The 27,854-nt window shown below is 33.2% G+C and overlaps 3 long non-coding RNA genes across 3 annotated transcripts; 2 read left to right on the top strand and 1 right to left on the bottom strand.

The window, feature by feature from the left end:
- Positions 1–177: 177 nt before the first annotated feature.
- On the bottom strand, positions 178–15,709 carry LOC139511583 (uncharacterized). Its single transcript, XR_011662049.1, has 3 exons — positions 15,454–15,709; positions 2,123–2,210; positions 178–750 (listed from the first exon to the last, which is right to left on the bottom strand). It is a non-coding gene; the product is annotated as an uncharacterized lncRNA (long non-coding RNA).
- LOC139510506 (uncharacterized) lies at positions 5,831–7,177 on the top strand. The gene is made up of 3 exons (XR_011661893.1): positions 5,831–6,056; positions 6,653–6,731; positions 6,987–7,177. It is a non-coding gene; the product is annotated as an uncharacterized lncRNA (long non-coding RNA).
- A 181-nt stretch (positions 15,710–15,890) lies between the features above and the next one.
- Positions 15,891–26,439, top strand: LOC139511584 (uncharacterized). Its single transcript, XR_011662050.1, has 3 exons — positions 15,891–15,967; positions 22,330–22,394; positions 25,053–26,439. It is a non-coding gene; the product is annotated as an uncharacterized lncRNA (long non-coding RNA).
- The last annotated feature ends 1,415 nt before the right edge of the window (positions 26,440–27,854 follow it).

Genomic DNA, 27,854 nt, shown 5'->3' with positions numbered 1-27,854 from the left:
TAGCTCAGTGTGCTCTGAAATACATTTACCGTGCATGCTAAATAAATCTGATATATTTGTGTTTAAACTTTATTCCTCTTAAAACGTTGAATTACCATAGCAATAAGGTAATTCGTTTAAATAAAAGGCGAAGCTTTATTGGATACATCAGAATATTCATCTTGTATTTTTCTTATATAAATATATTAGTATATGGTTAACTGGATCAAACACTAACTGAAAACAAGAATATTAAAAAAGCATAATCATATCATGGCATGTCATGTTAGAAAAATGCTTGCCTCGTATACTTGAAAAATTAGAAGCACCGTACCAAAAATAAAATCATTTCAGTGAATAAAAGACATATAAATGAATGATTACACATTACATATTCAACGGGAATAAATAATTAAGAGAATTATCAAAGAAAAATAACTGCCTTGCTGATCTGAAAACCGCTCTAGACATTACATCAACTCATTCATTTATAAAGTAAGCCGAGTAATATGTAACATAAGTAACAAATGCTATGGACATATCCCAGGACAAGTTAGTTGCAGTGAACTCCTCTGTGCAAGTTTTGTGCTGTTTAAGCATATTTATTTGCGTGTTATATAATCCAGCGTTATATACCCGCTCAGGTTTAACAACTTTTCAACTTTTTTTTTACACGCTAACTATAGAATTGTCTTTCCAATGGTGTATCGCCTTCTGATCTTGTGGATTCCAACTTCTAGTTCCTCCTTTATATACCGGGTAGTTATGAACCTTCAAATAAAATACAATATTGGATATAATTTCCCATCTTTAATCATTTTACTAATATTTTTTTTTCGATCACATGCATGTCAATTACAATTACAAATTGTACATTGCTTATCATAATTGAAGGTGTAAACTTTGAAGAATATTTCATTAGTTTAACATGTTTATGCTAGATTTCAGATGCCGTTCAATTGGGTCTGTTTGTTGCCACCACATTATCTGTGATCAATATATATCCAGTACTATATCCGTTTTAATAAGACAGAGATTCAAAAACAGGAAGTAACCAAACTCAAGATTTCATTATACCTAACTCTTGGAAGAAATATTGCAATCTCCTTGTCATTCAAACAAATATTTCCGTAATCTTATTCTCAGAAACTTGATAAAAGAATGACGTAATATTTGTAGCTAGAGCACAGTTTTCGGATCTGTGGGAGTTTCTCGCTGCACTGAAGACCCATTGGCAGCCTTCGGCTGTTGTCTGCTATTTGGTCGGGCTGTTGTCTCTTTAACACATTCCCCATTTCCATTCTCAATTTTAAGTGTTTTGTCAATAATTGAATAGGCTGCAAAAATCTGCTCTTCCGCAGAAAGTAATTATCTATACTAATATAAAAACAAGAAGACGCGGTATGAATGCCAATGAGACAACTCTCCGACAAAAATCTCAACAACTACAAGGATGTCAACTATTTAAATGTAAGATATGTAAGTCATTCAATAATGAGAAAACACATACCATATAGTTAGCTTTAAACATGAACATGTTAAAAGAGCAAAAGATCAACCTCTTTTTTTATTTCATATTTTTGTATATTCTAATTTCTGTGTCGTTTTGTCTCTTGTGGACAGTTGTCTCATTATAAATCATACCACATCTTATTTATTATAAATAAAATAAATCACTATTGTTCGTCTGGTTTTTTTTTTTTTTTTTTAACTTTTTCTTGCTATAATTAACAGTCAAACTCTGGAGGCATTTGTATGTGCCTCGTCTCTACTCAAAGAGGAATGTTTGATAGCAGCAGAAATAAGTCATTGCAACAGGGCATTTACGGACACCTACAGTGGCGGATCCAGAAATTTTCATAAGAGGGGGCCCACTGACTGACCTAAGAGGGGGCCCGCTCCAGTCACGCTTCAGTGATTCCCTATATAAGCAACGATTTTTTTTCCCAAAAAGGGGGGGCCCGGGCCCCCTGGCCCCCCCCCCCCTAAATCCGCCTATGACCTATGAGAGTTGTCGCGATAGTTTTTTTAAAGACGAGGCCATTGTGGTGCTTTCTGTACCCGAGGTCATCGGATTAAACATATTCATAAAACAAGAGCGGATGTCCATGGCTGTTTATTTATACATCCCGAACAAACATACCTACATATGTAGACCCCTGCGCTTGAGTCGTCGCCTCTCAAACGATGAACTGGAGCCATTCTCTGTCTTCTGTAATACCAGCAGGAGTCTAAAACATATGCATAAAATTGAGAATGGAAATGGGGAATGTGTCAATATATGCTTCTATACTAATGAATGGGAAGACGTGTTTTTATGGTGTCCCTTTTTCGATTACAAGATAAACTGAGTCAGTAAGACAACTTTGGAGCCTACATGCACAGTCATGACAGTGAAGTGTTTAATTATTAGAAAAAGAAAAATGATTTCCATAGGACTTTCAAAAATATCATATTGAATGAGCGTTTCATGTTTATATAAAATATAAATAAAATATAAATAAAAATTACCCATATAAATACCTTTATGCAAGGTTATGATGGTGTTTTTTACATACATTTATAATTGAACTCTAATGTTCTATAATTCCATATATTGTATTGTATTATTTTGTATTTCATTGTATTACATTGTATTTCATTGTATTACATTGTATTTCATTGTATTGCATTGTAAAGTATAAAATTATTGTTTCATTGTATTGCTTGACCCTCATGGGTGTAATTTTGCAATAAAGATATATTATATATACTAAACACAAATGAATGAAGAATTTTAATTTAATTTGTAGTGCTGGTTTAAATTAAATAATTGTTTAACTTCAACGTGTTGAACTAAGTTTTATTTAACATTTGTTTAATATAAAATTTAAGAACACATTTTTTTGGCAAATTAGTGAGCAACCCCGGCTTCAATTAGGATTCATACTTATAACACATACTCACGCCTCAATTTAATTGCAAGCCCTGGCCAATACTCTATTTCTTATTTTTACCCATATAAAATTTTTTTTTGATTATTTATTTTTTCTCGTATAGAAATAAAAGATGATCGCCTGGTTATAAAGTAGTAATACATGAACTTTATAATATTCAGGCTAAATAATCAAAGGTATTATATGTATTTAATAAATTAAGTCAGGAAGATTTCAAGAAGGGGAGCGGGGTTACATGGAATAATAAATGTTTATATGCACGTTAATTCCAGCTGCTTTATTGACCGCAGAGGAATATTTGTGAGTTAACATCCTTCTGATTAATCAGGTCACCGTGGTCACTGTGATCCCTACAACACCATGTGTTACTCTTCATGCTCTTAAAACTTTGGACAAGGTCAAGTCATAATAAATTCATCTTTTACATTTATTATATATTTTCTTTTTAGCTAATATTGATCCTTAAAGGTCTAGCAAACATCAAACGCTTGCGATAACTTGGTGTCCGTCGGCATCCGTCGTACGTACATGTAAATTGTTTAAAATTCCATCTACTATTGTAAAACCCAATATCTCGATTTTGCCAATATTGCAAACTGGATTTGTGTATGCATGCAAGTCCTACACAGAATGGAGTTTTACATAAACGTTTTACTAGAGTTTTCTGTAATACATTTTTTGACGAAAGGCACGTACAATTGACGAATCATATCTATGAAAGACCCGTTTGAGGAATTCTTCACTTTGAATATTCTATAAGTTTTGTCATATTTCCGTGAAAACGTGAAATGAAGTCTAGCGCGACACGGGAAATTACAAAAAAAAATGAGAATTTCTTACCTATATAGTGTTAAGCGGGATACGGGAATCTGACAAAACAATAAGCGGGATCCGGGATCAGACCCCCCCCCCCCCCCCCCCAATGAGACCTCCATTAAAGGAATTTCGAGACGTATGATGTAAAAACTCACTGGAGGCTGTGTCGCTCACCTGGTATATTTGTTTACAATCGATGCATTAAATAATGCAACTATTATACTCTGGCTTTAGTTTCAGAGATATAAGCCAAAATCTGCATTATACCCCTATGTTCTATTTTTAGCCATGTTCGCAATGTAGGTTTGCAGGCGGGTTCATCGGACACATATATTAAACTAAATACCCTAATGATGATTGTGAAAAATTTGGTTAAATATGTCTCAATTGTTTCAGAGGAGAAGATTTTTGTAAATAATTACATTAAAAAATGTAAAAAATTGACTTTAAAAGGCAATAACTCCTTAATTGACAATTTTGACTTATTTATAGATCTTACTTTGCTGAACATAATACAGTTTATCTCCATCTATAATACTATTCAAGATAATAAGCAAAAACTCAAATTACTTTAAGATTACCAATTCAGAATCAGAAACCCAACAAAAATTTGGCTGATTTTTCTGAAAATTTCAGGCCAGATACATGAAGACTTGACCACATAAACAATTTAACCCAATGTCAGCTTTGTCTAAATGCAAACTGATTCGGAGATATAGGCCAAAATCTGCAATTCAATATTATGTTCTATTTTCAGCCATGGCAGCCATCTTTGTTGGCGGGCCAGGATGTCGGACACATATCTTAAACTAGATACCCTTATGATGATTGTGGCCAAGTTTTATTAAATTTTGCCCAGGAGTTTTTGAGGAGATTATGATTGTGAAAGTTAATGAACGACAACGACGGACGACGTTTGATGGACGCCGCCAAGTGATAAGATAAACTCACTCAAGGCCTTTTAGGCCAGGTGAGCTAAAAAGGGGAAGGAGACAACTCCACAAAATTAATTTGCTAAACACAGACTCGTCATCAGTGAAAGAAAAATATCTCTTAGAATTGATCTCATTCACTTCCCCCTTTTTTATTCTTTCATTTCATTGACTAACAAAGGAAAATGGCATTTCAAATACATTGCCCCCTCCAAAAAAAATACCCCAAAAAAAACCAAACAAATCAAATCAAACATTATCTTTCTAAATTGTAAACTTTGAAACCCCTTAAAGATCCTAAAATTGAATAATAACACCCAAAATACGGTGTAATTTTAAAGTTAAATGAATACAACAGAATTCCCAGTTATTTGATCTCTCTCAATAGAGCTCGGTGGCGGATTTAGGAGTGGAGTGTCCCCGATCGGTCTCTTTACTCAGACAAGTTCATTGTCAATAAAAATAATAAAATATTATATAAATTTTGTCATTAAATTACGATTATGATACTACAAAAATTTTGATAAAATGTGAATGGTCTATTGTTTAATGGTTTAGAGTCTATGTTTTATCCGATAAAACGGTCTTCTATTCTGAATTTAATGTATTTTTTAAAATGTTAGCGTATCGCGAATAACACAGGCAGTTAGTATTTGAAAATAAATAAATATAGTTCAAGATATATACTTACGTCCCGATATATTACTTATGTTAACCACGATTGCACAAACTTGCGCGAGAATTGATGAAGCAAGTTTTTTTTTAATATTAAGATATTGAGACTAATCATAACTGTATATCATCACCATGCATCTGCTATATATGTCTTATGGTTTACTCCCATGTTAGGGGTACAGTTGTCATGGTCATGATGGTTGTAGCTCTTAATTTCTGCGTCATTTGGTCTCTTCTTGAGACTGTTGTCTCATTGGCAATCATACCACATCTTTTTTTTATATACTGAAAGTAAACCATCACTGTATATAATCACTACACTGTAAAAATAGTGCTTAGAATTTAAACGTGTTGCAAGACTTATGTGCTTAGGAAAGTGTTTAATTTCTAAGCATTAAAAGCTAAACATGTTTTGGCTCTCAGCACTTCGCACTAAACATGATTTGGCTCTCAGCACTTTGCAATAAACATGTTGTTGTGCTAAACATGTTTAGCTACATCGTCAAGTATATGAAGCTAAACGTGTTTAAATTCTAAGCACTTTCGATATTTAGACACTTTCCTAAACACGTTTAGAATTACAACACATTTAGGCCGAAGACGGCATGCATACCACGTGCTAATTTTTGAGCGGGAAGAAGAAACAAAGAACCCGAAGTCAAAGGCCACGCTGTTTACTTCTGACCATAACTGACCGTAACTTAACTGTTTCAGAAAGGTAAGGAGTTATAATTATACTGATTCTTATTTTGTACTGCCAATTTTAAATGATTATTGACAGTTATAAGTATTATGTACAAGTACACTACCGTATAGTCAATGCAGGAGAAGAAAAAGGGGGAACCATCCCATGAAACAAGTGCTTCTAAGAGATTTTAGTGTTCAAACTATCTTGTGTAAAGATGAGAGTTGTTTAATGTTCTATCATGCAAGCTAGCACTTACAAATGTATTATATATATATATGTTCTTTGAAAGGAGTTCATGAGGACAATTTTCATTTGGTACTCCTCGGCAGATTATAATGGAACATGAAGGGTAAACTGGACCCCTGTTGTGTTCACTTATCGCTACACTGACACGGTGCGAAGCTATAGATAGAACGGCGGACCAGTTTACATGAAGGGAAGCGGAATCTGCCGAGTGCATCATTCGCAAAACCAGTGTCATATCGAGTTCATTGTTTTAGTAAGCACTTCCTAAATGCACAATCAACATTTGCTCAACATAAATAAAAAGATGCTTGTTTTTCTTCAATAGTTATAAGCCGTTGTGCTTTCTTATATTTTTATTGATATGTATTGTTTTATTCTAGATGAGAGAAGTGCAGAGAAAATCATTTGTCTTGACATGCTAAAAGAGGAGATAATGCACAGTAGCAACTATATTGCTAGGTAAGAATCCGAAGTGTATTTGATTTTAAAAATGTCAATATATATTTGATCAAATGAATGATATTAAGCATGAAAAGAAGTTTTATATTAAAAATATCAATTGACTCAGCAGTACATTTATGCTTTTATACCAGTGTTCTAATGTTGTTATCTGGATCTTAAATCATGCATTTACTTTTTGGTGTAGTAGTTCGTATATTTATATTTTTAGATTAATTCTACTTAGTTGCTTATCAATATTTTTCTATCTTTCAGGCCAGTGACCAGCAGTTGGGTACTAAGAAAGGAGAAGCTCTTATTGACTTGTAAAATGAAAACAGGACATTTTCAAATTGTTTTGATTGGTCAATATTATGTATATGTACGTTGCTATGAATTTATGATTTTATGAGTTAATATTTGATTGTGTTCAATGATTAACTGGAAATAAACAATTACATAAATTCCTTTGTTTCATATCTTGTAATTTTGTTTTTAATCCTAGAATAAGTATTATAATAATTTCATTTCAAAAGTTCTAGACTGTTTAATGAATCTTTGAAATGAAGAAAAAATGCAATAGTTGAATGTTGACAATTGAATTAAAGAAAATACTCATTCAGATTGAAAAGGTATTAGTCACAATCAATTTGAATTGGAAATTCAAGTTTCTTAGTTTGATGCGTTTGGCTCCTTTTGTGATGGTATGAACACATGTAGTATTGAAAGCTATCATACGTTTTACAGTCTACCCTTCCGGAGTATTAGTTTATTTGGGGTCTAATGAAGTAACGGCTTATCGTACTAAAACGATAAACATGTTTCTTCACGATCCTTTATGGTCTAAACATGTTTACATTCAAAACACTTCACAGCTAAACATGTTTCCTGACAAAACACTTCAGAACTAAACATGTTTCCAGATACAACACTTTACAACTAAACATGTTTACAGTCTAAGCACATTTTAGCAAACATGTTTCTAGTCTAAACACTTTACATCTAAACATGTTTACAGTCTAAGCACTTTATAGCTTGACACGTTTAGGCTGTTAGCACATTAAATATTAAACATGTTTAGATTTAAAACATGTCAAAAATCGGTTTCACAAATGTGTTTAGGAAAGTGTTTAGGCTCTAAACACAATTTTTAGAGTGTATCAGACATGGGTACTCTTGACCTGGTTCCCTGCTCTTTGTCTAAGAAAAACAACATTACTGTAGTCTGTACATATACCTACGGCCAAGGGTACATATATAACCCTACCAGACAGTATACACCTTAAAATTATGTTCAAATATATTAAATCTATTGCATATAGCATTTATATATTGTATATATATATATATAAAAAATGACTGCGAAAACTTAACCTTGCTCACTGATCTAGATCCGACTTACCAAATATAGTTTTCCTATTTCTCATATTCATATGACAAAAATATATACAGGGTTGAAGCAGTCGCTGAACTACGAAAATTTGGGCAGACACAATGAACATATGAAACTGCGTAGCGTAGTCATGCTAATGCATATATACTTGTGCAAAAAGGTATGAAGCAAGGTATTTTTCATATACTGAAATATAAAACTTCATACGAATAGTTTAGCACACCTACAGCATGTATGTCTCGCGTTATGCTGTTTTGTGGAAAGAGATAAAAATTGTGCCAAATATGTATACTAAGTCACAGTGCTATCACAATAAAACAATTCGTGTGTTTTTTTTTATATTTTGTTACACGAAATACCGTAAGGATTAGTCAAATCGTTTTGGCATTTTTTTATTAAACTTTTTGCCAAGGAAATTAATTTAATTGATATAGTTTTCTTAACGTACAGTGGCGAATATTTCATTCCTATTCGAAAGGAAAATAAACGTTCTTTAAGGTTCAGAGAGAGAGAGACAGAGAGATAAAATTGAGAATGGAAATGGGGAATGTGCCAAAGAGACAACAACCCGACCATAGAAAAAAAACAACAGCAGAAGGTCACCAACAGGTCTTCAATGTAGCGAAAAATTCCCGCACCCGGAGGCGTCCTTCAGCTGGCCCCTAAACAAATATATACTAGTTCAATGATAATGAACGCCATACTAATTTCCAAATTGTACACAAGAAACTAAAATTAAAATAACGCAAGACTAACAAAGGCCAGAGGCTCCTGACTTGGGGACAGGCGCAAAAATGCGGGGTTAAACATGTTTGTGAGATCTCAACCCTCCCCCTATACCTCGAGCCAAGTAGAAAAGTAAACGCATAACAATACGCACATTAAAATTCAGTTCAAGAGAAGTCCGAGTCTGATGTCAGAAGATATAACCAAAGAAAATAAACAAAATGACAATAATACATAAATAACAACAGACTACTACATGTAGCAGTTAACTGACATGCCAGGTCCTGACTTCAATTAAACTGACTGAAAGATTATGATTTCATCATATGAATATCAGGCACAATCCTTCCCGTTAGGGGTTTAGTATCATACCATCATAACATATATGAGAAGAACATAATCTTTTTTACAAGGTGATTGTTTGAAGGCAACAACCATTTAACATGTTTAACTTTAAGGGGACCGGGTATTGGGTTTTTTTTTATTCTTGTTTATTGTAAAATTTGTGTTTCAACAAATGGACACATTTATATTCTTTTTTTTTAAACAAACCAAATCATTGCCTTCTTACGTAGTATAAACAGAATATTTTTTGGCAATACTCCGAATTAAAAATGAGTGTGTACTCCTATGAAATCAACAGCAGTAAATAAAGCATTAATTGGTATAGATATACATGTAGTTGAATACCCACATTAGGGGCGTATTGAGGGTCCAAGATAGGGGTGTAATTGTCCAAAATGGTGAACAAATTAAAATTTTAGCAAAATGTTGTATTTTTTTAACAGTAAGTGGTACACCCTCAACAAACCCCTCCCCCGAATCTGCCACTGGGCGTTTGTTGGATGCACATGCATTGTTTATATTTATCAAAAGAAAAATGCTTTGATTGATGCTCTCCATCTTGATGAACGATTAATAAAAGGTCAAGTATGAAGAAAAAAAATCTGTTCCAAACTAAAGAAAGTTAGGTAATATGTAAATATGGCTAAAGAATTTCTTATAATAATTAGTATTTTTCAGTCAACTGTTGAATTATTCATTTCGAATGCCCATGCAGGTGATCTTTCCCCATCACTAACGTCCATCTTATGTTATCGGCCGTCGTTGGCGTCAGTTGTTCGTTAACTTTTAAAACTATGCAATACGTCAAATTTAAGAATTTGAGTCAATTTAATGAGTAAGAATTTAGAAGCAGAAGTCTTTGTGTCTAAAATACTCTTACATATTTTTTTTATTATTTGATATTATTGACTCTGACCTGGCTTTCAGTAACTGCGGGTTGTCCCTGGGTTGTATACAAAGCTGTATTTTGTTGTTCTGGGGATGGATAAATACCCTGCCACTCTGTTTTTTGTTAAATGTATTTCTGTTTTGTATCAATCTGACGAGTTAAGCTCTTCTCAACAGATTTTTTTTCATATTTTTATGCCCCATTTATGGGCATTATGTTTTCTGGTCTGTGCGTCCGTTCGTCCGTCGTACCGTCCGTTCGTCCGTCTGTCCCGCTTCATGTTAAAGTTTTTGGTCGAGGTAGTTTTTGATGAAGTTGAAGTCCAATCAACTTGACACTTAGTACACATGTTCTTTATGATATTATCTTTCTACATGTAATGCCAAATTAGAGATTGTTTCACATTTTCACGGTCCATTGGACATAGAAAATGATGGGGCGGATTTGGGCATCCGTGTATTATGGACACATTTTTGTTTTCTAATGTTGCTCTGTCATGTTTGTTACATCACTGTTCAAGGTTTGCGCCTTCAAACTATAGTTTAACCCTGCACATTCTGTATGTGCCTGTCCCAAGCCAGGAAGGAGCCTGTAAGTCAGTGGTTGTCGTTGGTTCATGTACACATCATTTGTGTTTCATATCCGGAATAAACTTCCGGCGGACATAAACAACGTGACCACGTCATTTTTCTTCAAAATTTTGGGTTCGTTAGATATCAACTTGCTGTATTCGACACAAAACAGTTGAACAGCTCGGTAAACCTCGCCCTTCGACTGTTTTCAAGCCTCATGCATACACGTTGATATGTTTCTGACGTGCAGTGACCGAATATTGTATATTTCTACATTTGTTTGTCCATTGTTCGACATTATATTAGTGTTATGTAGTTCCTAAAATAAAACTAGTTCAAGTCTATCAACTGTTCAAACGCTTGCAATTAGTTGTCTTTTGTCATTTGTACATTTCAATGTGTAGTTTTGGTGTTTATTATGACTGATTGTCCTGTTAATCGTACATTTGTATGTCAGTATCAACGTGTTTTTTCGCTGTTCGTGTCATTGGGTTGCTGTCTAATTTTCATTTTCACACCCCATACGTACCTTACTCATATATTTCGCAAATAAAGGATATTAATGCGCTAAGGCGTTGTGCACGATGTTTATACAACACGACGTTACACCAAAAAAAGGGACATCAAAGAGTATTTTTCTGAAATTTTGTCATCGATTAGTTAAATTTATAAATTTTTGTGATATATTTGTACCATGAATTACCTCAAATAGCGGAAATCTATTTAAAACATTTACCCTTAATTCACCTTAAAATTCTGTATTGTCGTAAGAAATGTAGGAAGGAAAAATGGGATAAAGGTAAACGGTTTCCCAGCAATATATTAAAAGGATCTACTAGTATATCTATTTCATGGTACTTCCGCAATGTAACGAAAACTTCGCCTTTTACATATCATTGCATATAGAGGACTGTTTTGGTGTCTCAAAATAGAACATTTCATTGGCATTTTGAATGAAAAGTGTTTGCCTCTAGCAACAATAAATCGATTAAAGCTATAATTGATAATAAAAATAGCAAGATTTAATCTGTATCGAATGTATGTTCCGAGTCTGTCAGCAATCTGTGTCGAATGTATGTTCCGAGTCTGTCAACAATCTGTGTCAAATCTATGTTCCAAGTCTGTCAACAAGCTGTGTCGAATCAAATATGTTCCGATTCTGTCAACAATCTGTGTCAAATCTATCTTCCGAGTCTGTCAACAATCTGTGTCAAATCTATCTTCCGAGTCTGTCAACAATCTGTGTCAAATCTATCTTCCGAGTCTGTCAACAATCTGTGTCAAATCTATCGTCCAAGTCTTTCAACAATCTGTGTCAAATCTATGTTCCGAGTCTGTCAACAATCTGTGTCAAATCTATGTTCCGAGTCTGACAACAATCTGTGTCGAATCTATGTTCCGAGTCTGTCAACAATCTGTGTCAAATCTATGTTCCGAGTCTGTCAACAATCTGTGTCAAATCTAATATGTTCCGAGCTCAAGTCTGTTAACCATCTGCGTCAAATCTATATTCCGAGTCTGTCAAGAATCTGTCAAATCTATGTTTCGAGTCTGTCAAGAATCTGTGTCAAATCTAATATGTTCCGAGTCTGTCAAGAATCTGTGTCGAATCTATATTCCGAGTCTGTCAACAATCTGTGTCGAATCTAATATGTTCAGAGTATGTCAACAATCTGTGTCGAATCTAATATGTTCAGAGTATGTCAACAATCTACGTCAAATCTATATTCCAAGTCTGTCAATAATCTGTGTCAAATCTATGTTTCGAGTCTGTCAACAATCTGTGTCAAATCGAATATGTTCCGAGTCTGTCAACAATCTGTGTCGAATCTAATGTGTTCAGAGTATGTCAAAAATCTGTGTCAAATAATTGATCCGAGTCTATCGATAATCTGTGTCAAATCTAATATGTTCTGAGTCTGTCAAGAATCTGTGTAGAATCTATATTCCGAGTCTGTCAAGAATCTGTGTCAAATCTAATATGTTCCGAGTCTGTCAACAATCTGCGTCAAATCTATGTTCCGAGTCTGTCAATAATCTGTGTTAAATCTATGTTTCCAGTCTGTCAATAATCTGTGTCAAATCTAATGTGTTCAGAGTATGTCAACAATCTGCGTCAAATCTATGTTCCGAGTCTGTCAATAAACTGTGTCAAATCTAATATGTTCCGAGTCTGTCAAGAATCTGTGTTGAATCTTTATTCCGAGTCTGTCAACAATCTGTGTCAAATCTATGTTCCAAGTCTGTCAATAATCTGTGTCATATTACATATGTGTTCCGAGTCTGTTAGCAATCTGTGTCGAATCTATGTTCCGAGTCTGTTAACAATCTGTGTCGAATCTATGTTCCGAGTCTGTTAACATTCTGTGTCGAATCTATGTTCCGAGTCTGTTAACAATCTGTGTCGACTCTATGTTCTGAGTCTGTCAGCAATCTGTGTCGAATCTATGTTCCGAGTCTGTTAACAATCTGTGTCGAATCTATGTTCCGAGTCTGTCATCATGCACCATTCTTATTTTTGACAGCCTTTGATATTTTTTGGCAAATTTCACCACACGATTTGTTTATTTATCAAGAACATTTATTTATAACGTCAGAAAAAAGCGAGGTTTTTATCAGGTAAAAAACCCCACATTAATTGCTATAACAAATAGAAAATTAACTTGGACCAAATGACAACCGCTTGAAAAACGAGTGTATCACGAACAATGAGGCAAATTATGTCATTACGTACTTTTGTAAAAAGTTATTATTTTTATTTCACTTTATTGACATTTTTCTGATATATCTCACTTTCAGTCGTTGGGTTAGCGAAAAACATCGATGGACATTTTTCTTATTCCAGCTTAATATGCAGCCGCCGAGCCATATGAAAATTGACAAAATGACGACTTTAATGTCATAAAGAACCGACACATGTCATTGTTCCCGCCAAGTTTCAGGAAGATCAGATATAAAGAAATAGGATCTCGCTACATACAGATATACATGACATAACAGTTAAAAAAGTTGTTCAAAAATGTAACGTTGGACATCCGTTTTTTTACACTTAGTTTTGTTGTTTCAATCCTTAAATTTACAAGATATTACTATGCATATGACCAAGAGCTATAGAACATAATTGAACACATATTCTGAATTTGTTTTTATAGTGGTTAGACAGTGCTTGCTAACATTTTTTCTTTATTTTAGCGGAGGAAATTTCGAAGATTCTCTTTTAAATCCTATGGGTTGTAGGAACAGCGTGCGGTAACGTTTAAACAAATTACATTTGCTATCTGTCCTCTACCGTTATGAACGTATTTATTCAATGAGCTTCTGAAAGCGACAAGCGAAAATACAAAAAAAAAAACCAGTTTCTATAACCAATTCAGTGTCAACTTTCATTTGTTTAAAAAAAAAAAAAAAAGAATTGGGGGCAAAAAAAGGGGGGGGGTGCAGTTTTTCCTGCCTCTCCTAATTTTGAGAGCCATTATTTCATCTTTCTTAAGAAGTATTTCATCCGATAAGAAATGTCGTTGTAACACTTCACAGTTGGAAGCCTCATATCTCGAAGAACATTTATTATTATATCTCTCAATCCATGTGTATGAACGGTCAAGGTCAACCATATGGTTTTCTAGCTGTCTAAACGGTGTTTGTAATTTATAGCGTGTGTCTCCCGCCAAAATACAGCACACGGTTTGTTTGTGAAACCTATACAAAGCTATTTTACTCTTGGAATTCTTAATGAAGGTAGGTATATACTATTTTTAACATTCAAATTCATGAAGATATTATTTTAATAGATTTTTGTTAACCTTAAAATATTCTCATAGATGTTTTAAAACTTCAATAAGTATTAATTGAATAAATGAATAAGTAAAAATAATTATATATCAATACCCGTGTGTCTGGTCAAGAACAACAAAAATAATAATATAACATGTATAATCATGATAATACTATTTCTGATAATAATAATAAAATAGACGATGATGATTATGGTGTGAATAAAAACATGCTGAAAGTATTTTAGTTTTATAGCATACATGTACATGTAGTGCAGAACTTCACGGACGTATGATAAACTGATTATTTTGATTCTTCCGTTTCTGCCTTAGAGCAGACATTTTTATTAATGTTCTTCCTTTTTTTTTTTTAATTAATATATATTTTTTTATGGCCAAAAGTTTTATTCATATTAAACAAATGATATTCAAATACATAATTATATATAAGTTATAAAATTAACTGGTGGGGAGGTTCGTGTTGCTCAGTCTTCAGGGTTGTGTTCTGTTGTTTGTCTGTTTTTCTTTATAGCCATGTCATTGTCAGTGTATTTGTCAACCTACGAGTTTGAATGTCAATTTGGAATCTTTCGCTTCTCTTTAAAATGTCTTTTTGGACTAAAAATCACTAAACATAATTGACAATTTCGTATAATGACAACAAAAACTATGATATTACTTTCTGTATGATATAAGTCAAGAATTAAGAAACTTCAAAATGAAATGCGAACCGAAATTTATCAGTTAAAAGATTTATATTGGATTTGTTATACCAGTTCAGGGTCCAAAAGGGGGGGGGGGGGGGGTAGAGGTTCGGAACCCCTGGTTTTGGACGATCCATGCATTTATATGGGAACTTTTATTTGGAACCCTTCCCCCTTTTTCCTGGGTTGGAACCCCCTTTGAAAATCCCCCCATGTTCACATAATTTAGAAAGGGCGAAGTCGAAATGATGATTTATTGGTTTAATTATTGTATTAGTTAAGATATTTTGAGAATTAAACATTTATTTTTATAAAGACACTTTGTGAATGAAAGAAACACTTACCATTTTGACTAGTTCCATCTCCATAATTGAACTTCTGTCATAATAATGTAAAGTCTTCCCAAAGTATCACAAAAAGATGTAAGACTTGCTTGTAAAGATTTCACCACACTGGTTGATAGATATTTGCATTTTTGTTGTTGTTGTTGTTTTTAATTCCACAACACAGTATATTCCAAAAATTGTGTATGACTAACTAACACGGTTTCACAAGTATCAATAATTTTCAATTTGTAATTTATTGATACGAAACAAATATTCAGTATGCATAATATATGTCTATAAGTTTTAAGATTATCATATGGCGTGCTAACATTTTTATATTCTGTAACTATATTTCCAAACGTATTTCAAACATTTAAAGTGGAACGGAAGTAGAGTAAGTTTGAAAATTTTGAAAATAAGCGACGTATACTCATTGGTTCAAAATTCAAATTCGATTCCAGGTCATGGAAGGCAATATTGAGAATGTAGTCAATATATTACGAAGGGGACGTTTCAAAGAAAACTGATAAAGGTGAGTACAAATATTGTATACATAATTTTCTTGTAATGGAAAAAAGGTTATTAGAAACGTAACTTTGTAGACGTAACTATTTTGTATAATCGAGAATGGTCGTAACAAGCCTTCCCAGAGATGGTGTCATGTTAGTCCAAATAATTATGACGTCTGCCCCTGTCTGGCAAGGCTATCTTTTTCGGGGACGCCTTCCTACGACGAGCGTCCCAGATTTATTTTTTAAAATAGCCTTGCCAGACGTCATAATTATTTGAACTAGTGTCATGTTGTAGCGGAAGGAACTTTCACTTAAATATTTCGACAGATGTTTTCAGTTTAAAGTTCTGTTTTTTCAACTAGTGATTCTTGTGCATCATTTATATTTTCTGAAAAAACTAACAGATGGGGTTATCTCACCAAGCCGATCAATGTATTCGTGTACAAATCCAATTTTATAAGATTTTTTTATAAGAAGTGTTATTTATAGATATAGGAAGATGTGGTGTGAGTGCCAATGAGACAACTCTCCATCCAAATTATAACAGTTTAAAAAAGTAAACCATTATAGGTCAATGCACGGCCTTCAACACGGAGCCTTGGCTCACACAGAACAACAAGTTATAAAGGACCCAAAACCATGCAAACGGGAAAACCAACGGTCTAATCTATATAAAAAAAAAATATATAATTATAATTTCTACATATGCCTCTTGTTTTTTTGAAATTATAAATACAAAACTTGTCTGGTGTATGGCAAAAAGACAGCGAACAAAGACTAGAAGACAAACTTTAAAACGCATTGTGTCTGCAATTTACCAAATGGAAGTGCAATATATTGAACAAATTACTATATGTGACAAACACGTTTTTCGAATGTTGACAGGGGCTGCTATCATGGCTATATAATTTTGCTGCTGCTATGTCTAAGCAATCTACACTTATTAAGGCACTTGTGAATATATCAAGTTTAATATTTTTCATGAATCACGAGATTATTATATGTATCTTTTTTTTAATTATGTTAGACAAAATAGAATGTCGTATTTAATGTACACACTATTTAGTTGTAATACATTTGTACTAGCGTCAATGATAAACGCAACTTTTATATGACAAATCAAATTCGTATAACAAAAGACTATTTTGAAGAAATTGAATAATTGTTAGGAAATTTCTTTTTGTTTTATGAAATAGCAAATGCTATTAATCTTGCGAGTGGAATAAACCATTTTGGGAAATAAATATATGCCTACATGATGTAGTATCGTAAATTTCTTTGTTCTCTTCTCTGAGATTCCCACCTATATACAAGGGTCACTGCATTCATGAAATATATTTATTTTTCTATTTTATTTCAAATTTGAATTTATTTATATTTAAAATAGTGAGGGAAAAAAGAAAAATGAACTTGTATTTAGTACACCGTATATACATGTGTTTGAACTGACAAGAGATTCAAACATTAGAACATTTCTAAAATAAATAAACGTGTTGATAAAAAGGAGGTTGAAGATACTAAGGGATGAATTCATTAGCCATTCTTTGGTTTATGAGTGGATTAAAGTAATGTAGTTTATCATTGTTAAGATCGATGGACAGTATTTACCGCACCACTTGTGGTTTCTCAATTTTTATATCAATTTGAAATCTAAAAACTAGTATTTATAAAAAAAAGAAGATGTGGTATGATTGCCAATGAGACAACTATCCACAAAAGACCAAAATGACACAAACATTAACAACTATAGGTCACCGTACGGCCTTCAACAATGATCAAAGCCCATACCGCATAGTCAGCTATAAAAGGCCCCGATAAGACAATGTAAAACAATTCAAACGAGAAAACTAACGACCTTATTATGTAAACAAAAATGAACGAAAAACAAATTTGTAACACATAAACAAACGACAACCACTGAATTACAGGCCCCTGACTTGGGACAGGCACATATATAAATAATGTGGCGGGGTTAAACATGTTAGCGGGATCCCAACCCTCCCCCTAACCTGGAACAGTGGTATAACAGTACAACATAAGAACGAACTATAAAAATCAGTTGAAAAAGGCTTAACTCATCAGATAGACAAAAAATACAAGTGGACGTGGCCGGGTATGTTATCAAGAATATGAGGGCTCAAGAATTATGTATTGAATATATGTAGCACAGCACATAGCATTAGTTAATGATAAACTATAATAGCATTAAGTTGTTATTATATTTTTTTTTTATAGTATTGAAACAAATACTTGAAATATACACTATTTGATTATTGATAAGGACAGTCTCTTGAGAATTTTTGCTTGTCTGATTTGACAATCCTTATCATTTTGTTTGCATTTAAATTATGATAATATTAGCCAAGAAATCCTCCGGCATACTGGAAAATAATCATATGGACTTGAGCTCTTAAAATTGACTGCTGCTGATACTGAATTTCTATGAAGAATTTTTTATCGATTTCATACATTTATCATATGACTGCAAAAAAAAAATACGTTCGTATATTGCTATCACGTCGTCGTCCGAAGAACATTTGGGTTCCGGACAATAACTTTAGTTTAAGTGTTCGGATCTGTATAAAATCAAAACCACAGAAGGGAGGTTGGGATTGTATATGGGAGGTGATGGTTACATACCTATAGGAAAAAAAAGGGCCAAAAAGGGGGCCAAAAACAAGCATTTTACGAGTTTCAGGACAATAACTTGTGTTTAAGTATTTTCATTGCTCGAAAATTGTACTACAAGGTTCAATACCATACGTAGAAGGATAGGATTCATTTTGGGGTTAATTGTCCAAACCGTTCAGGAATCAGGTGCCAAAACAAGCATTTTCTAGTTTCAGACAATAATTTGTGTTTAAGTGTATGGATGTCTCTTACACTGTAAATTGAACCACAATTTAGAAAAAGAAAATTTCTTCAAACACATTTTTTTAGGGAAAGGGTACAAAAATATTTTTATTTTAGGGGTCGGCGGTCAAATTTTTCCCTCCGAAAATATGAGAAATTATTTGTACAAAGGCAACTACATTTTATCTAAATTTCATTTTCAGCTTTTTTTTTGTTACTTCTTGGTATTTCTTTACATATCTTGCACTTATAATGAGTTTTGATGATAATTAGTTTTATAAACAAATGCACGTGTCTTACTGATACAAGATAAGAACATGTGGGCAGTACATTGTGGTTAATCAATATAATCATTTCATAGCTTTATAACTACTGACACTTTTGAGATCATTAATAGTAGGTTTATCCTGGTGGGCGGAGTTTTGGCCATATCAGTAGCAACTGACTTAAGTTATAGCAAGGTCAATAATGATATAACATCTCCCGCTAGATCTGATTTTCGATGCATAGGGTGTGCATTTCCATTATATATTTAGAATAGCTGAAATGGAATGCTTTCTTACTGGTCAAAACCTAATTGATGATATTTAAAAGGCCAATCCTGAAGTATCTCCATATTTTACATGTGTGAATTATATTGAATTTAATGGGGTGCAAGTAGGAAAATCCTTATTTAATCAATTGTCACACATTCATTGGTATCATGAAAATGAAGTTTTAAATGAAATTAGCTCCTAGATGAGTGCCCCTATATTCCTGATTTTCACACATGTTGTTCCTTGACCAGTTATCTTCAAAATTTTGTCTTAGATTTCCAAAAACATCAATGGAACAAATTGTATACTGGTATCTAATTAAATTAAGGTAGCACTACAGTCAGAATTTTCTGACTCCAACCAACAGTCTTTAAAGATTAATTTCTCAAAAACTACTCAAGGGATTTTTAAAATCTTTAGCTCATTATAGAGGTGAAATATTAATTCTTCTTAATCTGTAAATAAATTAATTTTTGGTATGATTAATCTCAAACTATAGCTCCTTAATTGCCAAAAAAGTGGTCTTCCAACTCGGATGAAAATGACACATTCAGGTCAAATGGTAGTGAAAATTTGTTTTCATCGCTTTAATCAACCATACACTATAAACAAAACCGTGTCTCAGATTTTTGATATATGCCTCCAGTAAGAAGATATATTGATTTAACTGCTGGGTACCACACCTCATTTCACCTTTCATCTTTGGACAACTATAAATTCATTTAGAAACAAATTATCCAAAAACTGGGACATGGTATTGTAGAAAATACTCCCTTTAATCACATATATCAAAGTCAAACCAAAAGGGGTACCAATGAAGTTTCTATTTTCATTTTTTGCTAACAATTCTCATGAAAATTGTTCAGAGAAATTACCTAAAAACTGAATTTCCCCCTTAGAACCCCTATAAATGCATCATTAAAACAAAAGTTCCACTGAGAACACCCCAGGAGTGTCCTGACACCATTATTTTATCAATATAACCACACACTTTGTGTCTTTGATGCTCTAATACTGTAAATTTTGAATTATATGTGCACTGACCAACACTAACTTAGCATTTGGCGGGAGTTTGACGTCACAGATTTGACCAACATCTGTGATGTAGCAATTTTAAAATATAGACAAAGCTCCGCCTCTCTCCAGACAGTCTAAGATAAGAGAATAACAGGAATGACCAGCTGCATAAAAACAATTTTTGACATCATTATATTCACTATAAAGAATGATTTCATTTGTATTTTAAAAGAAATATACTATGAAATTAGCTAGAACATTAAAATTATGCAATAAAAGACATGTCCCAAAAAAGATCAAGACCTGATCCCCTTGCTGGAAATAGACTGCCTCACATGATTCTTCAGTTTTATGGAATTTAAAAATTTCACATAAACTTAAAATTGGTTAAAGTGCCTGAAACTCCTAACAAAAGACAGATTCAGAGACATATACTTCTTGTTTGTAGTAAGAACCTTAAATGTTTAAAGTTTGTCAGAGGCTTTCAAAGATACTTTCACACTCTTATCCTTATATATATAGTTTTGTTCATTTTAGTAAGATTTTTTTCCCTTTAGATTTTCTCCTTTTTAATAACTTTCTCTTTTCACTGTTTACTTCAAAGCTATATAGATTACTTTGTTGCAATACACATGATACAATGAAATAAGACCACACTATTCTTCTTGTGGTCAGTGATTAACAGCTGGACACTGGCATTAACAGATGATTGACATATTAGACTCTCCTAAATGCCTATATATTTAGATTAATTACCATGTGCCTTTATTTACATAATTTCATTATCAATTTACTCCCTGTTGTGATTTGAAAATTGATTTTTGGATTTTTACAAACTGTGCAGAATAATACTTACTTTAAAATTATGTGATAAAAAAAATATCTTAAAAAAATCACTGTTAGACTGTAGTTCTACCTTAAGAGATCTCTTATGAATTGAGGTTGCAAACTTCGTTGAAGGTTAATGAGAGAATGGAATACAATAGAAAAAATCCGAGACACTCTTTTGGAGGTCAAACTGTGTTGTACAAGAATCTATAAAATATTTTGGTTTAATTTGGTATGAATAACAAAGAAGCTAATTTCATTCTAGTGTGAACATCCCAATACTTGCATGGCGCTTGCATTTATTATGTTTTTACGCAAAATGTGTATCTTGAAACATGAATTAATATGAAAATGAAGAGATGTGTATTGTAGTTTGTTTGGATCCTATATTAGTTATTTGTCTCTGTGACTCGTATAATTAAAGAACTGAAGTACTGAACATCGGATGACCGCAAGTTCTCGTGGATGGTCAAAAGCACTTGCCACAGAAAGAAATCACATCTCTATACCTGATACTGAGGTTAATGTACAGAGATATTTTTTTTTCTGAGACAAGTTCGAGCGTGGATGATGAAGAAATGACAGGAAATTCAAAATCATGTAATAACTATTATATTGTAGTGATACAAATCAGTATACACTGGTTTGTTGTTATATCTTATATTAATATATTAGTTACATGTATATATAATTTTCATCCATTTGTATATTATTATATTTTACTATTCTAAAAATAGTGCAATGCAATTGTATGGTGGACACTCTTCTGTAGACATTCGATTTTTTTTCTAAAGGATTGGATATATGAATAGGCATTCTAATCTTCCCGCAAACACAATCTTCTATGCAGAGTTACCGGTCATTGCCGGGATTGCCGCAACATGTTCTTGAGATATCTTCCGCATGCTTTGTGCATAGATATTTAAATGATTTTTTACTTTACATTACAAGGAATTTTATTTTGCACTCGTTTATGTGCGCGTATTTATCATGTTTAAAGATCGGTTACAAACCCGAAACGAAAGTTACGTAATGGAAATCTAGGCAATAGCAATACATCAGAATGCCCTCACGGTCATCGCGATGTAAAAATATGTTCCATACATTACATGTACTTTTTTAAAATTGATTTAAATATTGTATTTCAGGTTACCAAGATGATTTGGATGAGGAGACTGACCAGATGACCAATCTACACGAACTCAAAAGATAGGTAATCCTTATTAATCATTTTCAAATGAAAAACAAACAGAAAACATTATAACATTAGTAACTATAATTGTGCAACTATATTTGTTGAATATTTGTATATCTATATTTTGAGGCCTTTTCAAAGGTCCAAATAATTTTCTTGTTTGTTTTTTTTAACCTGGCAGCTCTTAAATATTAATTTCTTTAAATAGTGTAACTCTTATGTTCATATCTTCTGTTTTCTAAAAAAAATAACAATCAGATACTATATGTGTTTACAAAACTGATCATCTTCAAAACTCATTAACAGAGCAATTTATGGAAGTATATGTGTCGTCTGTGGTTGAAAATATTACTAGGTAACAAAAGCAACTGGAAAAGAAATTTGAAAAATCGTATTGTTATACCTGAATATCGCTTTCCTTCGTACATCAGACCACAACAACGAAGACCCGACCCCTACGAGAAATACATATACACAGACAAAAAGCAGAACATAACACATACTATTAGTCTAGATAGACGGTTTTTCTACCGGCATGACATTTTGTAAACTAGTGTTGCGTGTGCACAAACGTTTACAATGTACTCATCTATAATACAGTCCAACTTTAAAATAACTTGCCTAGTATCTTTGCAGAGACAATTAATGTGTTTTAATCAAAGAATATATTTCCATACAGACAAAGGTGCTTGTGGTTCATTGAATGATCGTCATGATCTCATTGCTTGTGGAGGGTGTTTGCCAATATCTCAGGATATGTGTCTGTCAAGATCGCGATGCTCGTGGTGTATGAAAATATCTCAAGTAAGTTACCGTCAAGTTCTCGTTGCTTTTGGCGTATGAACATCTTTAAGTTGAGTGGCTGTCAAGGTATCGGTGCTTGTGGTGTTAGAACACGTCTCAATATAACTGACAGTTACGTTCTTGGTGCTTCCGTTATTTTACTGTTTCTCCAGACAAGTGACTGTTAAGTTCTCGGTGCTTCTGTTGTTTTACTGTTTCTCCAGACAAGTGACTGTTTAGATCGTGCTGCTTCTGTTGTTTTACTGTTTCTCCAAACGAGTGACTGTTAAGATCTTGGTGCTTCTGTTGTTTTACTGTTTCTCCAGACGAATGACTGTCAAAATCTTGGTGCTTCTGTTGTTTTACTGTTTCTCCAGTCGACTGACTGTCAAGATCTTATTGCTTCTGTTGTTTTACTGTTTCTCCAGGCGAGTGACTTTCAAGATCTTGGTGTTTCTGTTGTTTAACTGTTTCTTAAGATGAGTGACTGTCAATATATTGGTGCTTCTGTTGTTTTACTGTTTCTTCAGACAAGTGACTGTCAAGATCTTGGTGCTTCAGTTGTTTTACTGTTTCTCCAGACGAGTGACTGTCAAGATCTTGGTGCTTCTGTTGTTTTACTGTTTCTCAAGATGAGTGACTATCAAGATATTGGTGCTTCTGTTGTTTTACTGTTTCCCCAGATGAGTGACTGTCAAGATCTTGGTGCTTCTGTTGTTTTACTGTTTCTCCAGACGAGTGACTGTCAAGATCTTGGTGCTTCCGTTGTATTACTGGTTCTCAAGATGAGTGACTGTCAAGATCTTGGTGCTTCTGTTTTTTTTATTGTTTCTCAAGATGAGTGACTGTAGAGATCGCAGCGTTTGTGCTGCTTTATTGTTTATCAAAATTAGTGACTGTGAGTCTCATTGCTTGTTCTGTTGTACTTCATATCCTGATGAGTGACTATTAAAAGATCTCTGGTTTTGTGTTGCTTTACTGTTTCTCAAGATCAGTGACTGCGAGATCTCGGTGCTTGTAATTCTTTTCTGTATCCGAAGATGAATGACTGTCAATATTTCGGTGTTGTTTTACTTTACTGTATCTCTTGATGAGTTACTGTGAGATCTCTGTGCATAGATGCATTATTGTATCTGAAGCTGAGTGACGAACAGGATCTCAGTGCTAGTGTTGCTTAACTGTATATTTAGATGAGTGACTGTCAAGATATTAGTGCCTGTGTTGCTTTGTCGTTTCTCGTAATCAACGACTTAGAAATTTTGGTTCTTGTGATTCATTATTGTATATCAAGATGAGTGATTGTCAATATTTGTCGTTGCTTGTGGTGCATTACTGTATCTCAAAATGAGTGATTGTGAGATATCGATGATTGTGTTGCTTTATTGTTTTCATGATTGACTGAAATATCTCAGTCATTATTGTATCTCGAGATGAGTGACTGTCAAGAGTATCAGTAATTATATCGGTGCTTGTGTTGCTTTGATGTATCTTAAAATACATGTACCGGTGTATGTGACGCATTACATAATCTCAAGACGGTTGACTTTAAGAAAATTTTGAAATTTTGTTTTTTACCGACCCAAGTTTATATTCCTGCTTAAAACCGGTAACCTCGTCAGTGTTTCCTGTAATTTCTATTGATTTTTATTGTGTGTAGATTTTGGTGTTAAGTGCAAATATTTGGAAGTTTAAATGATCTGAACTCATTTGTTCAGAAATCGATTCGAACGATATTAACTATACATTATTTTGTTGAACAGGTGTTTTGACATTCAGGATGTGGTTAGATTGCTGGTTCATTGACATGTACCTCACTCCTCCTTTTATTCTTACTTAATGTATCGAAGAAACTTTAAAATAGGGTGTTGAAGTTTTATTTTCTTTCTTTTTCAGGCAACATTTCCTGGTTTAGAGAAAAACTGAAACACCAATATTGTGTGTACATGTTGCGATAAACAATTATAACAACACAACTCATTTGTTCTCTTGTTAGTTTGGAAATACAAGTTGACGTCGGAAAGGAAACTGAATGCTCTACAACATTGAAAAAAGTGTTATATATAGTGCTTCTACGTGTATGTGTGGGACTCTAAATAACTCCAAACAAGTATCAGCAGCTATTACATCATGTATTAGGAGGATATGATCCAGAATATATACATATATATGAGGATAAGATTTACAAATCCTTAAAGTGTGAATATTGTACAAATGTACAAAATTGTCACTTACAATGTGCAGAATGTCTTACTTACTATAATATTCAAAGACGTGTACCAAAGTTTCCAGCTATAATTTTTCCAGACGTTTAAGGTCAAATTCAATTCTATTTGTATCTTTCAGTAATCATTCATAATCTTAATTGGACACATGACAAACATATTGCTGTTGTATGTGTGTACTTTTAATCAGACAGTAGCCTGAAATTAAAATTTATTTAATGTGCTTAAGGGAGTTTATTAATGTTTATCAAAATTTTATGTTTTTGTAATGAAAGGAAAGGATTTAGTGTTTACCAATCATTTGTCAATTTTTTATTCTACAAAGACTTTATCACAAAGCAACAACTCTCACCTCACTGCAAGGCCACCACAATTAATTGAATTCATTTATTATTATAATATTGCTTTTAAAGTAGATGTATTTTCTTTTCATACGATATATACATGTCTATGTTTCGTTTTACCTTGTTAACAATAATGCCCTTACCATAATTCTAATAACACTACATTGTGTTTTTGGTCAGAATTCTGATATACATTACATGTCAATATTATTCATGTCCTTCTGAATTCTGATAAGAAGCTAATATAGTAGCAATGAAACCTTAAAAGAATTCTGATAAGACTAACATCTGATAACAATAACCTTCTTAACAGAATTTTGATAAGAGAGTCGCATCTCAAGCAATAACCTTCTTAACAGAATTCTGATAAGAATCATCGAATATAGTACCAATGAAACCTTAACAGAATTCTGATAAGACTTACATCTGATAACAATAACCTTCTTAACAGAATTTTGATAAGACAGTCGCATCTCAAGCAATAACCTTCTTAACAGAATTCTGATAAGACTTACATCTGATAACAATAGCCTTCTTAATAGAATTCTGATAAGAATCGAATATATAGAACCAATGAAACCCTTAACAGAATTCTGATAAGACAGTCGCATCTCATTACAATAGCCTTCTTAACAGAATTCTGATACGAATCGAATATATAGAACCAATGAAACCCTTAACAGAATTCTGATAAGACAGTCGCATCTCATAACAATAGCCTTCTTAACAGAATTCTGATAAGACAGTCGCATCTCATAACAATAGCCTTCTTAACAGAATTCTGATAAGACAGTCGCATCTCATAATAATAGCCTTCTTAACAGAATTCTGATAAGAATCATCGAATATATAGAACCAATGAAACCCTTAACAGAATTCTGATAAGACTTACATCTGATAACAATAGCCTTCTTAACAGAATTCTGATAAGACAGTCGCATCTCAAGCAATAACCTTCTTTACAGAATTCTGATAAGAATCATCGAATATAGTACCAATGAAACCCTTAACAGAATTCTGATAAGACTTACATCTGATAACAATAGCCTTCTTAACAGAATTCTGATAAGACAGTCGCATCTCAAGCAATAACCTTCTTTACAGAATTCTGATAAGAATCATCGAATATAGTACCAATGAAACCCCTAACAGAATTCTGATAAGACTTACATCTCAAAACAATAGCCTTCTTAACAGAATTCTGATAAGACAGTCGCATCTCAAAGCAATAGCCGTCTTAACAGAATTCTGATAAGTTAGTAGTATCTTGTATCGATGGCTTTCTGAACAAAATTCTTATTTGTCTGTAGCATCTAAGCTGGTCTCTTATGGGATATTGTTCTTCTGATAAGATGATTGTTTCTGAAATACATATTTTGACTCTATCAGAGTTCTGTTAAAGCCTCTTAAAGTTTAATTTGGGTAAGATATCTAGTGATCTTAGCAAAATTTGGAAACAGTTTACAGCTTATAACAAGTGTTAAAGTATGTAAAACTGATATGCAAGTAGTGAAATAGATCCAAGGAGTACGTTACACAGTAAGATACATATCATGTGGCAATTCTTCTTTGAAAATTAACGTTCTTATAGTTGCTAGTTAGAAATTGTCTCTTTCTTAACTTGCCAGACCCAGAATTTGATCATTTGGAAATAATCAATTGCAAATGGAAGCTGTTATTAGTACCTATGTTCCATAACTTGAAAATTCTTAATTAGATGTTGTTTATGAGTTAGGGGTCGATGATAGAGTTTCTAGTTTTGCCGTCTTGATTACTAATAATTTTACTTTATTGGTTATGTTCGTTGTGGTTTTTATGCCCCACCTACGATAGTAGAGGGGCATTATGTTTTCTGGTCTGTGCGTCCGTTCGTCCGTCTGTCTGTCTGTCCGTTCGTTCGTCCGTCCGTTCGTTCGTCCGTCTGTCCCGCTTCAGTTTAAAGTTTTTGGTCAAGGTACTTTTTGATGAAGTTGAAGTCCAATCAACTTGAAACTTGGTATACATGTGCCCTATGATATGATCTTTCTAATTTTAATGCCAAATTAGAAAATTTCTTCCAATTTCACGGTCCACTGAACATAGAAAATGATTGTGCGAGTGGGGCATCCGTGTACTGTGAACACATTCTT

This window comes from Mytilus edulis, chromosome 2, assembly GCF_963676685.1.
Source record: "Mytilus edulis chromosome 2, xbMytEdul2.2, whole genome shotgun sequence".
Taxonomy (NCBI): Eukaryota; Metazoa; Mollusca; class Bivalvia; order Mytilida; family Mytilidae; genus Mytilus; species Mytilus edulis.
Note: the sequence above shows the minus strand (reverse complement) of the source record. Positions and strands in the feature narration are given on the sequence as shown.